The sequence below is a fragment of the Eubalaena glacialis genome, chromosome 3, assembly GCF_028564815.1.
Source record: "Eubalaena glacialis isolate mEubGla1 chromosome 3, mEubGla1.1.hap2.+ XY, whole genome shotgun sequence".
Classification (NCBI taxonomy): Eukaryota; Metazoa; Chordata; class Mammalia; order Artiodactyla; family Balaenidae; genus Eubalaena; species Eubalaena glacialis.
The window spans coordinates 130,835,865-130,848,937 of record NC_083718.1 but is presented as its reverse complement, the minus strand read 5'-3'; positions in this window follow the sequence as shown (position 1 = coordinate 130,848,937).

The window sequence follows — 13,073 nt, the reverse complement described above, 5'->3', positions numbered from 1 at the left end:
CTCACCAATGTGAACTTCCAGTGAATATACAGATGGAAATACACAAACTAGTTGCACAGATATGAAAAGAGAAGAATAGATTTGATCACCTGAAGGGAGCAAGGATTTCTCTATCTGGCACCAGGAGAGGCTGGATCACCTGACCTCAGCAGATCAGTTCACAAACCCTAAGCTACCCTGGAACATGAATACTTTCATTTCAGCAGGCCTGGGGTTGTGATCCAGACCTGCAATGGAGGATCCTGCCATTGTTAACCACACAAAGGCATCCAGCTAAGAGGACAAGAGGAGACTGGCATCCAGTTCACAGGCCAAGACATGCTTCTGGAAGAAGTAACATGTTTTTCTAATTCACACAGAAGTGTTCTCCTTTCAGAAACCACGGGCTTGAAGGACTTCACCTGCTCTGATGGAGTGCTTCTCCTAATTCCCTCAGAGGCATGGTATGGGCTAGTATTGGCCTAGAAACAAATACCAAAATAAAGCTGTCTAGTCTCTCTTATTAAGAGATAAATAATACTAAATACAAAGTGGAAATAGTATGTCTTAAACATTTACTATGCCTCTGGCACTCTATTAGTTGTTTTCTTGCAATCTATTAAAACTTCCATAAACTTTATAAGGTAGATGCTATTACAAAAAACCTTCTTAAACATCTTTCACACAAAGGATTCTCTAATCATTTGACATTCTCCACCTCCTCCCTGAAACATACTGAACAATGTTCATCAAACACTGAATACTTGTAACCACCAGGCCACTCTTTAATACTAAAGAGTACTGAAGAATGCTTTTTCTTCATCCAGAGTTTGAGTTTTATGCTACCAAGAATCAGCTGAGTTGGATTCTCAACACTTTAAGGTCAGTTGTCATTATTTTGAAATTATGTTATTTTAATAACTTGTAAACCAAAAAAGAAATTCCTTAAGAAAGAAAGTTGTTTTCTATAAATATTAAGTAGAATATTTAGGGAGTTGAATAAAGATGGGTCAATAAAAAGAAAATCTGTGGAATTATATGTTTGTGCAACCACTTTAAAAACAAAAATAAATAAAATAAAAATAGAGAAATATTGTAAACAGACTACTTCCCAAGTGTCTAAGTTCCCACACCTTTTAAAGAAACTAAGGCTGAAAATCATAGAAGAAACATAGTAGGTGTATGGTTTATGCAAGACCTCACAGAAGCCCAATCAGCAGAGCTGTACTAAAAGAAATGTTTTTTATTCTTCATCAAACTATTGGCAAATGAGTATGTGTTTAAGTTGTAATCAAATGTTTAAGTCTGTATACATCACTTTTTGTGATTGATCACTTTAACTTTTTAAGAGCATTTCTACTGTATTATTAACATTAGAGATGATGAAAATGAGTCAGCTTGGTATGTGAGTTGCAAAAAAAAAATCACAGCGAAGAGACAACAAAGCACCACATTTACCCTTCTATATCCAGCCCCGAGATACATCTTAAGATCCTGTTAATTTGACCTTGCCTCAGATCTGCAGCCTCATCTATTGCCAGCACCCCACTCATATTCTAAGCTAGATCCATGATAAACTGCCTTGAGTTTCCCTAATGCTCTATGTTCTATCATTCTCTCTGACATCTAAGCCTTTAAACTTGGAACTACCTGTCAAAAACATTCTTCCCTTTCCATATTACCTGGAAAACATTTATTCAATAGCCTTAAAGTCTCGAAATTGGTGTCATTTCTTCTAGGATTATATCTATGACATTACTCTCACTAAGGATTAAAGCCCCTTTTTATATAGCATCTTTATTTAAGCCTTTTAATCTTTCATCATACTAGTTATTGCCTCTTGCTTATAATTTTGTCCCAAATAGAGCACAAGCACATGTATTTTAAGCTCAAGATCTCTGTATAGCCCATCATTGTATACATAGTATCAAATCTAGTGTCTGGCACATAATTGGTGATCAATACATATTTGTGGAAGGAAATCAGGAAGGGAGATACTCTGAGAGAATTTTAATCAATCTTTTTATAAGGTAGGAAAATTATAGTGTCACCAAAAGATTATGAACTGTAAGAATGAATAACATGCTGGTCACAATCATAGTGCTAGATATCCAACCTGATCTTAAAGACTTTCGGTCTTTCAGGATCAATTGATATTTATCTTTTTAAAATTTATTTTTATCATTCTATGATTAATACATTTAAAATTTTAAAAGAAACATGCTGAAAAATGAGCTAAGATATTCAGAAAACAGCTTTTATATACCAAGTATTTTAAAATTTCATTGCCATTACAGGAATTACATTATTTCAGACTCTGCTAATTAAAAATGTATAATTATTCAGTCATAGACTAGTAAATTGTATCCTTGTAAATTTGAAGGATAAAAAAAGTCAACTTTCAAAGCCAAAGAAGAGTATGAAAAAGGATTACAAGGGAAATATTTATCTGATTTAAAAGAATTACTCAAAACTCATTAGAAGCATTTATCTGCATAAAAGTAATCAATAGTATAAGTGCAATTCATTGTTTTCTGTTTGTTACAGCTGGTTCCTTAGCAGGTTTTCTGTGCAATTCTTTCTTACCCTAGATTAGGTTACCTAAAAGTAATGAAATCCATTTTAAAAGTATAATTTAAAATTTTAATCAATTTAAATATCCTTCTATTTCAAGCAGTTCTCAAACTTTTTTCTACAATACACATGAAGGATAATCATTTATCTCATTATTCATATACTCATTCAATGAGCATTTATTAAGAGCCTACTATTTTCCAAGTCCTTTGCTAACACTGTGAATATAGCAAAGAACAAACAGATATGACCCATCTTCTCATGGAGCTTATATTGGACTGGAGAAACAGAAAAAACAAACAAACAACAACATGAGTAAGTGACAAGTGCTCTATGATGAAAATAAATCTGTGATGTGACATGGAGTTATTTCAAATTGAATGATCAGAAAAACATTTTTCTGAGGAGGAGATATTTAAAATAAAACTGCATAGTAAAGAGGAACCAGCCATTCAAAATGCAGTCAAAGCATTCCAGGCAGGCGAGCATAAAATAAGGGCAGAGAGATTAGCAGGGACTGGATCATGGAGAGCTTTGTAAGCTAAGAGCTTGGGTTTTATTATAAGTGTAATTGTGTGTAACTGGAGATTTTAAGGAGATGAGAGATCAAATGTGATTCCAAATGTCCTACACATACTCTGTAAAGACTGGCTTAGCAGAGACACAGGTTAAGGAGGAGGGGAACAGAATGGAAATACCGAAATCACTAAAGAGGCCATTTTATTTGTCAACATGACACTAAATGGTAGCACTGGAGAAATAAAAGAGTGGACAATTTTAGGAGATTTTAAAGGAAGAGTCTATAGAACTTTGAGATGTTTGTCAGACGTGAGGGAAAGAGAGGAAAAAAGATTGACTCCTATGTTTTGGGGTTGAGCTACTAAATAGTAATGACATTCGCTCAGATAGGAAAGACTAGGGAACAACTCAGTTGGGATGGAGGATCAAGACCTCTGCTTTGAATACTTAATAATTGAGATACTTATTAAGTATCCAAATATATAATTCATAAAGGGTTGGTCCATGAGCCTGGGGTTTAAAGAAGAGATTGAGGTGAAAATAATAGACTTAGGATTCACCAGCAGAGAGATTGAATTTAAAGCCATAAAATTGGATGAAATTACCTAACAAAAGAGTAGAGACTGAAAATGAAAAAAAAATGGTACCCACAAACAAGATGTATGACACACCAATATTTAAAATTGTGCAAAGGTATTGAGGACAGTGGAAGAGAAGCAGAAGTCATGAGGGAAAATGAAAGCCAACAAAATGTATTACCATAGAATCCAGAAGAAGAAAAAATTCCAAGGAGGAGGGCGTCATCTACTATGACAAATGCTGTTGAAATCTAGTAAAATGAAGAGAGACAAGTGGACCACTCACTTTGGCAAGATAATGGTTATTGGATACAAAACATGATGAACAATTTTAGTAGAGTGGTAGCCATGGAGGTCAGATTAACATGAGTTGAAGGAATGATGAAAGTGGAGGAATACAGAGAATACAAATGGATAACTCAAGAAATTTTACTATAAAAAAATGAAAAACAAAATGAGGATATACTTGAAGTGGGATATGACCTCAAAAGAAACTGAGTAAAAAAGACCTGTTCCTCAACTTAGTTCTGACTACTGTCAACTAGTGGGACCTTGGGAAAATTGCATAATTTTCGTAAACCTCTGCAAAATGAGATTTCTCATCTGTACCTCACAGAGTTTCTATGAATATCAAATTTGATCACATATATATATATATATAAAGTTCTTTGTGTAATTCCTGGATTGTATTAAGCCCTCTTTTATGGTAATGTTGTTATTATTATTTTCCTCTTTTCCTTCTGAGGAACTGGCATTAAAGAATATTTTCCTCCTTGTCTTCAGCACATCTTACAAAAAGAATCAGGCTTAAAATTCCATTAAGGTATCTGTCAATTCTGGTGAAGGAGAGCAAGTCTCTTATAATATTAAGACAAAAAAAACTTAAGTAACAGTATGATACTATTTTATATTTGCTTCCAAAATGATAAGAGGTCAATTTAACATTCAGTTAGAATTACTATATAATCCCAAATTTTGGTTATATTTCTAGCTTGTCAATAGATTTTATTTTTGTAATTATTTTAAAAATATATATGACACAGATATATATGTATGTCAAAATATACTTGTCGTTAATTGTGGGTTAATTATAATTTATGGTCAGTTTCAAGAATTCCAAAGATAATAATTAGAGAATCTAAGAGCTATCTTTCAAATATCAGCCAGAAATCTAGTTGGTCCTAGGATGGATTTTGACATTCTCTTAAGTAAAAGTCCTTTACAAAGTCCTCACAAAGTTAAAGTCAAGCAAATATGTATAATAAGAAATTTAACTATTAATTTGTTCATTTCAGGATGAGATTGGAACATTTTATGTTGTTTTGGAATTGCAGCTAAAACCTCAAAGTTCACTCAAAAGAAAGTCACCAAAAATGTGCCCCCAGGACTTACTGAACCATCATTCCTACATAACTCCCTGTCTACCTATTCAAGTAAAAGTCTAGGGAGTTTGAGGAATTTCTCCAAGTAGCAGGTACCCAATAAGAGAAAGAATGCAATCAGAAGAGGGTGTTTCCACAGACAATTGAGGAGATGCTCCAAGAGAAACCACTCACAGAGACTGAAGCTGCCTGCATGTGTGGCATTTTCTAAAAACGAAAGTGTCTTTTCTAACACCGACCAATTCTCTAATTCTCTGACACCAACTAGGGTTCAACAATTCAATTCAATTCGTATGCTAACTACCCAGAGTTAGCACAGACCCCACAGGTTACGGGCTCAGCCCCGCAAGCCCACTGAAAATAGGATGCCCAGGCTACCCACACTTTTGCCCAGATGACTACAAATTCAAGGGTCATCACAACTTCATCCTCAGGTTTGATAATTCAGTAGAATGACTCACCACAATTCAGGAAAGCACTTTACTTACAAAAACCAGTTTATTATAAAAGATAACTCAGGAACAGCCAAATGGAAGAGATGCACAAGGCAAAGTATAGGAGGGGGTGGTGCAGAGCCCATGCCCTCTCTGGGCACACCAGCCTCCCAGCACAGTGATGTACTCACCAACCTGGAAAGCTCCCTGACTCCTGTTATTAATAATAAATTCAGTTTCATTATGTGGGCAATTAAATCACTGACAATTAATTATTGAACTCAATCTCTAGCCCCTTTCTGATCCCCCAAAGCTGGGGGTGGGACTGAAGGTTCTAACACTCTAATCATGCAGTTGGTTTTTCTGGGGACAAAACCCCATCCTGAAACTATCTAGGGGCCCACCAAGAGTCACCTTGTAAGCATACACAACAGTAAATTGCAAGGAGCTCTGTGCCAGGAACTGGGGACAAAAACTAAATAGTTATTTTTCATTATATCACACTTCATTAAAGGCAACCTGGCACCTTATTCCTCTTGGATATTTGCAGTGGCCTGATAACTGTCCTTATGCCGCTTCCAGAAAGGGGCAGCTTCTGGCAAAGCAGAGAGGGTGCACTGAGCTTTAGTTCTTTTAATATTTGCCTGAAACTTCCTTTAAAAAAGGTAAAGCAAGAATTAACATAACTCATTTGAGCATGTTAAGTAGAGTTTATTCTTCTTTAAATTCGTTATTTATTCATTCAATATGAATTTTTTTAATGCACCAAGCCAAACACTGTTCTAGTTGTGCTGAACACACCTAGAAACAGAACAAAGCCCCTGTTTTCTTCATGGACGACACATTGTGATGGAGGAGACCAGAGAGTAAAGAAGTAAGCACATATATGTAATAGTTTCAAAGGAAAGTGCTATAAAATAAGCAGGGTAAGAGTACAGGGACTTGGGGTAGGGAAGTGAGGTTATGCTAGAGAAGCCCTCATTGTGGAGTTGATATGTGAGCAGAGATTTGAGGGAAATGCAGAAGCAAGCCACATGAAAATCCAGTGGACTTATTTTGCTATTTCTCAAAATATGAATGAATACGGGAACCTTAAAATAACTAAAGAAGAAATTCAGGTTAAAGTAATGATGGTCTAAAGGAGAAAAGGAGAGCTTGGCTAGTCTAATTATCTGATAAGCATGTGTTGTTTACAATTTACCAACAACCTCTCTTTGTGTAGCAATCTTAACAAAAATAAAGGAAACATATCCAATTTTATGTCTTTCACACACACTAATGCTTTACAAGAACTTATTTTTTAAATCATGTAAACTGTATATTGCCTTCTAATCAATATGTGGAAATCAATGATGTAATGATACCTAATGAGATTTGAGGGATGTAATGCTTCTTGTTCTTTAAGTGTGGAAGTTTGAATTATATGGATCAATAGACAATGATCTAAACTGCCCTTTCTAGCAGGCAAACTAAAAAACTAGGTTATGCAGGCACTTGGTGCAATTACTTTCTCCTTTAAAACCCACTAAATAGTTTTCTTATTTTTCTGCTATGACATTTCCCTTATTTGAATTGTGGTCAATTCTGGACTTCCCTTTTGACCACTACCACACTGTCTGCTACTTTAGAACAGGAACTGTGCTTTAATCATTGATTTACTCCTCACTCAGCAAGGGCCTGCACATACTAGGTAGAAATAAATGTTTGCTTCATTTAATTTTAAATTCTAGCTTTAATAGATAATATATTTGAATTGTTCAACAATCAAAATGGTATAAAGAGTATTCATTGAGAGCTTTTACTCCCACGCCTCTCCATCCCCATTGCTCAACCCCCCACCTTGCCCAACAGTTAACAACTTTCTTGGATCTTTTTTCAGTTTCTTTATCTAAACACAGATATAAATAAGTGTAAACCCTTATTTTCTCCAACTCTTACACAAAGATGAACATAACCCTATATTGTTTTGATTCTGACATTTTTCTAATTTAATAATGTGTCTTTCTGTAACCTGCTACATGTACCTGTACCTGCATAGTACTCTGTTCTGCAGCTGCATTTCCACTATCCTAAATGGTACTATAATTAATAACCTTTGCTTTGTGGTAGGTAGAATTCTATGACCACTGATGATCGACACCTTTATATAATCCCCCAGCCCTTGAGCGTGGGAGGGACCTGTGTATATGATGGACTATCATTCCCATGATTAACATGTTATATGGCACAGTTACCTTAAGAAAGAGGTTCCCCTAGGTGGGCCTGACCTAATCAGGCAAACCCTTAAAAAGGATGGGGCTCTTCTTGAAGAAAGGAATTCTTTTTTTTTTTTTTTTTTTTTAAATGCGGTCTGTTCCTTTACTGCTATCTTCCCCACTACCACCACCAAAACCAGGTAGGGTCTCCATTTTCCATCCCCTCCCCTGAAAGGCACTACCTCCTTCCCAGGCAACAGTTGAGGGAGGACAGGACTTCAGGCTGGAGCTGTCATTAGGCCCTCCCCCAGCCCTGAGCCAGGGAGGGGAAGTGACATATGGTGATGGATGGATGGATGGATAGATGGACAGAGGGCTGGAGAAGGTGGGACCAGGAAGGGGACAGGAAGGGCTACTCCAAGCAGAGTCTGCTCCTTCCAGCCTTGCCTCTGGGGGTAGGAGAGGCATGACTGACCATCAGGGCCGGGGTGGTGCCCAGCTGGGCCACAACTCTTCTGGGGTGTCCAATAAACACGCGGACTCAACACGGCTGATGCCTTGTGTCTCAAGGCTGCTAGAGCCACACACACCTTGGTTTCCCCTCAACAAGCCTAAGGGCAGCAGGAGAGGGTGGAAGAGGAAAGCAGCCCCTGCCCTGGGAGCCTCACAGGCTGTACCAGGAGAGTAGCCAGCCTGGGGTAGGGGCAGCCCGGTCTCGGAAGTGGCTAACCCACACATCATAGATGCTTTTGTTGGGTGGCACCACCTGGAAGAGGGCGTCTAGATCCCAAGAGCAGCCTTGGGGGACCGCGGGTTTCAGAGGCCACCTCCCAATAGCCTGTGCTGTTTGAGGGGGGCACCAGGGGCAGGAGGTGGGTGGCAGTGGGACCAGTGGCATTACCATGTTGGGAATATAAATGGGCAAGTAGGAGGTGGGCAGCTGACCCCAAAGTGAGGCCATGTGACCTCCACCAGAGAGTCCCCCAGGGTCTGGGGTACCCTGCAATAGTGGAGGGGCCAGGCTCTGGGCTCAGGGGAGAGGGGTGAAGGCCTGCTCTTTCCCCCCTGAGAAGTTTCCCCCTCTGCTCTCATGGGCCCTGGGAGGGGGCAGACGGGCCACAGAGGCCTCTCAGAGGGCAGGAGTGGAGTGGGTACCTTGAAGAAAGGAATTCTAAGCAAGAAAAAATACTCCATGGCTAGTTTTGAAAAAGGGGGGAGACACATGACAAAGAATGTAAGCAACTTTTTAAAATGAGAGCAACCCCAGATCCCAGCCAGCAAGAAAGTGGAGACCTCAGTGCTATAACTGCAAGAAACTGAATTCTGCCAAGGACCCAAAGGAACTTGGAAGGGGACTCTAAGCTCCAGATGATAAGACAGCCCAGCCAGCATCTTGATTTCGATCTGTGACACCCTAAGCAGAGAAGCCAGTTATGTCACAGCTAGACTTTGGACCTACAGAAACTGTGAGATGATACATTTTGTCATTATAAGTCTTTCAAGTTTGTGGTAATTTGTTACATGACTCCTCTTTATCAGAGTTTCTCAGGCTGTTCTTACTTGCTTAATTATTTTCCATATAAACTTTTTAGTTCTAGAAAAATAAAACTACGGTATTTTTAAATTAACTTAGGGACAATCGATATTTTATTTAAGCATTATTTTTAATTTTAAGCATCTCTATTTTAAGAACATATTAATTATTTGCATTTTATGTCTACTTTTACTGAAAAAAAGTATCCATTCAGGAACTATCCAGAGGAAAGTATCCATGGAGGTAACTTACATTCTCTATTGTGTAGCATAGATTTCTTTCTAGGAAACTGTTAAGCTTGGCACTTATGGTAGTTTCTCAGGGCTGCCATAACAAAGTACCACAAACTAGGTAGCTTAAACAATGGACGTTTATTGTCTTATAATTCTGGATGCTAGAAGTCCAAAATCAGGGTGTCAGCAGGGTTGATTTCTGTGAGGGTACATCTGTTCCCTGCCTCTCTCCTAGCTTCTGGTAGTCTCAGGCTTTGATTTATAGATGATATTTTACCTGTGTCTTTATATCATCTTCCCTGTATGGCTGTTTGTCTCTGAGTCCAAATGTCCCCTTTTTGTGATAACACAACCATATTGGATAGAGCCCACCCTAGACCTCATCTTAACTTGATCATCTATTTCCCAATATGGTCACATTCACAGGTACTGGGAGTGCAACATCTTTTGGGGAACACCATTCAACTCACAGCAGCCCTCCTCAGTGGTTTTTACACAGATATTTGGTTCCAACTCCGGTAAAAATATGGAGAGTGATTTTTAAAAAATCTTTTCTAAACTCTACTACCTTATAACTAAGTCACAAGAGATTTTTTATGGAAAGATATTAAAAATAATAAAGAGTTAAACTTTTTAAAGCCCAAGACTCTTCACAATTCTTAAATGATGAGCTCAGCTTAAACTATATAAAGCATTTTTTCTTACAGAAATTTCTGACTCATCATATTCTTGGGAAGAAAAATCAAACAAACTAAACTCCAAACTTGTCAACTACCAAGATACTTGGGGGGAAAAAAAAGCTTAATTTTACTTTATAGCATTACTTGAAGTTTAGTTAGCATTTCATAGGGAAGGTAGACCTGATCCTTTCAGAGTTTAATGAGTTTCAGTTCTTAAGTAAACATTTATTGGAGGAAATTAAGATCTTACAAGATCTTAAATGGAACAAAAGCAAAATCAAAAGCTAGTGGTGAGGAAGGTCATAACCTCAGACACAATCCTTTAATCATTTGTTACCATATGCTGGGAATTCATTAGACTTCACCCGGCAGCTGTTGAGAGCAGACTCACCTGAGTCTGAAAATAAGAAACGACTTATATGCCTTGGAGTCAAATACTAATCTGGATCAGATCTAATGGACAATTTACTATATTCTGCCACTCTTAATTTAATCTAACACGTGCATATGCAAGTGTGTGTGTGTGTGTGTGTGTGTGACTTTCATTGTGATGTACATGGTAGTCCAGGCTTAAGGAAGAGGAGTGGAAAGCAGGAATGAGATTGATCTAAATTCCATTTTCCTTTTGGTAACTGTAATTCTACCCCTCTGTATGCATGTAATTTTTTTTTTTTTTTTTTTTTTGCTTTTCCCTTCTATTTGTGAAAGAAAAATTAAAAGTCTAAAGCAGCTTCTTTTCTTTCTCTTTCTCTCCTGCTTCCCCATCTGCCTTTGTCTCCCTCTTCCACTATGGCATCTAATGACTTTGTCATAGGCGCTAGCAATCAGCAGTGAAGGCTGATCATCTTATTGGACTCACCTCTGCATTTATAATATCACCCTGAATTCTACCTTTTCTTTGGAAATGGAGCACCCTTGAGTCCATAAAAATTACACCAACTCACTCAGCTTAGGAAAAGCTTCTTATTATTTTAATTACTATTATTGACATTAATGTTGTTATTTTTAATCTTTGCTTATTTTTTTTCCTTTTCACTTACGCACATTTGTAGAGTATTGAAGCAAAGGGAGGAGGAGAATCAAGTTGTCCAGAGTAAGCAAGCTTCTAGATGGACAAACTGAAGATGAGATGCTCAAATAGTCTATGCAGGGCAGTCTGCATAGAAAGACAGACCTTACTTTATCCTTGGTGTAACCATAATAACATATAACAGCAAGGGAACCATAGAGATCCTCTGGTTGGGTCAAACCTCCACAGATGAATAACCTGAGGCCACAATCTTGCAAACAGTGGCTATTGTAGAGTCCACTGATTAACCCCAATACAAATTCTCTCCTCTTCCCTTTTAGCAGTGAATTTTGGCTTCATAGCTAGAGACTATATTTCAAAACTTCCTGAATTAGATTTCTATTGCTGCCATAACAAACTATCAAAATTTATCAGCTTAAAATAACTCCCATTTATTATCTGTCACAGTTCTGTAGCCAAGAAGTCCAGGTGCTTCAGCTGAATTATTGACCCAGGGCCTCACAAAGCCAAAATCGGGATGGTGGTTGGACTAAGCTCTTACCAGAAGACTCTGAGCAAGAATCTGCTTCTAATCTCAGATTGTTGGCAGAATTCAGTTCCTTGCCATTTTTAAAACTGAGGTCTCTCTTTCCTTAATACACAACCCTTCATCTTCAAATCAACAATGGCACATTGAATTCTTCTCATGCTTTGAATCTCTGACTTTCCCTTTTGTTTCAACCACAGAAAGATCTCTGCTTTTAATGGTTCCTGTGCTTATATTAGACCCAACTGTATAATCTAGGATAATCTATTTATCTTAAATTCAGCTGATTAGTAATTTTAATTACATCCTTTTTGACATATAATTAAACATATTCATTAGAGAAACATTAGATGGCAAAGGTTATGGATAGCACAATTCTGCCTACTACACCTGTCTTGCAGTAGAAGCCACCATGCCAGGGCCACCACTCTGCACAACACCAGGGGGCATCATGATCATGAAATACAATGCAAATGTTGCCTCTTGGAGGTTTACAACATGGGAGAAGAATACTCTATAACTAGGTTTAACCAATGGGATGTAAATGGAAATTATATGTATGACTTCACATTATTTTAAACACAAGGTCTCTTGCCCTGTTTTTTTTTTTTTTTCTCCTTTCTGCTAACTTGAAAATGGCAATAATGTGAGCAATCTAAGTAAAAAAAGGAAAATAGTTCTCCTGTGTTTTATGGTTTCTTTGTTATGGCGGTTTACCTTGCTAAATGTGTTGCAGAATCAAGATTAAGATCCAGGTCCCTTGATTCCCAGTTCAGGTCTTTTTATTGTCATATTGTCTCTCCTTACTCACATATGTGTTTAGTTCTAAACACTGCAACTAAACATGGAGCTTATTGCTTTAAGCTCCTTCCCACTTGGTAGGCTAACATATTCTGGTCTCTCCTCCATTATTCTCCTCTTGTGTTCTCCAAAAGTTCTGTAAGAGTCTGAGATTGGGGAGAGATGGCAGGCCTGGCTGGAGTTTGAAAAGGCATGGTTTGTGTTAGTAATAATAAGGGTGAGGGACTTAGTTGGGTGAGGTTGACTTATGTAACACCTCAAGTCTCTTTAGATAAGAAATATGGGAGTAAAAGACGTTTCATTATCTATACAAATTCCTGAAAAGTGGTGAATAATTTTAGCACAAAATAAAATGTATCATAATAAAGAAAAAGCAAAAGATATGTTCTAGTAAATATAAAGAAAATATCAAGCATGTCCATTTTACACACAACATCGATATGAAGAGTAACTAAATAGTTTATAGAAAAAATTGAGTACAAAAAGTATGCATTCATAAAATAAAGTTATTGGCAATCCCCAATCAAGCAACAGATAGCATTTGTGTATATCCAATAGGTATATTTTTCTGCTTCTTCATTAAATGGCATTCAAAGTCTTCGTCATGT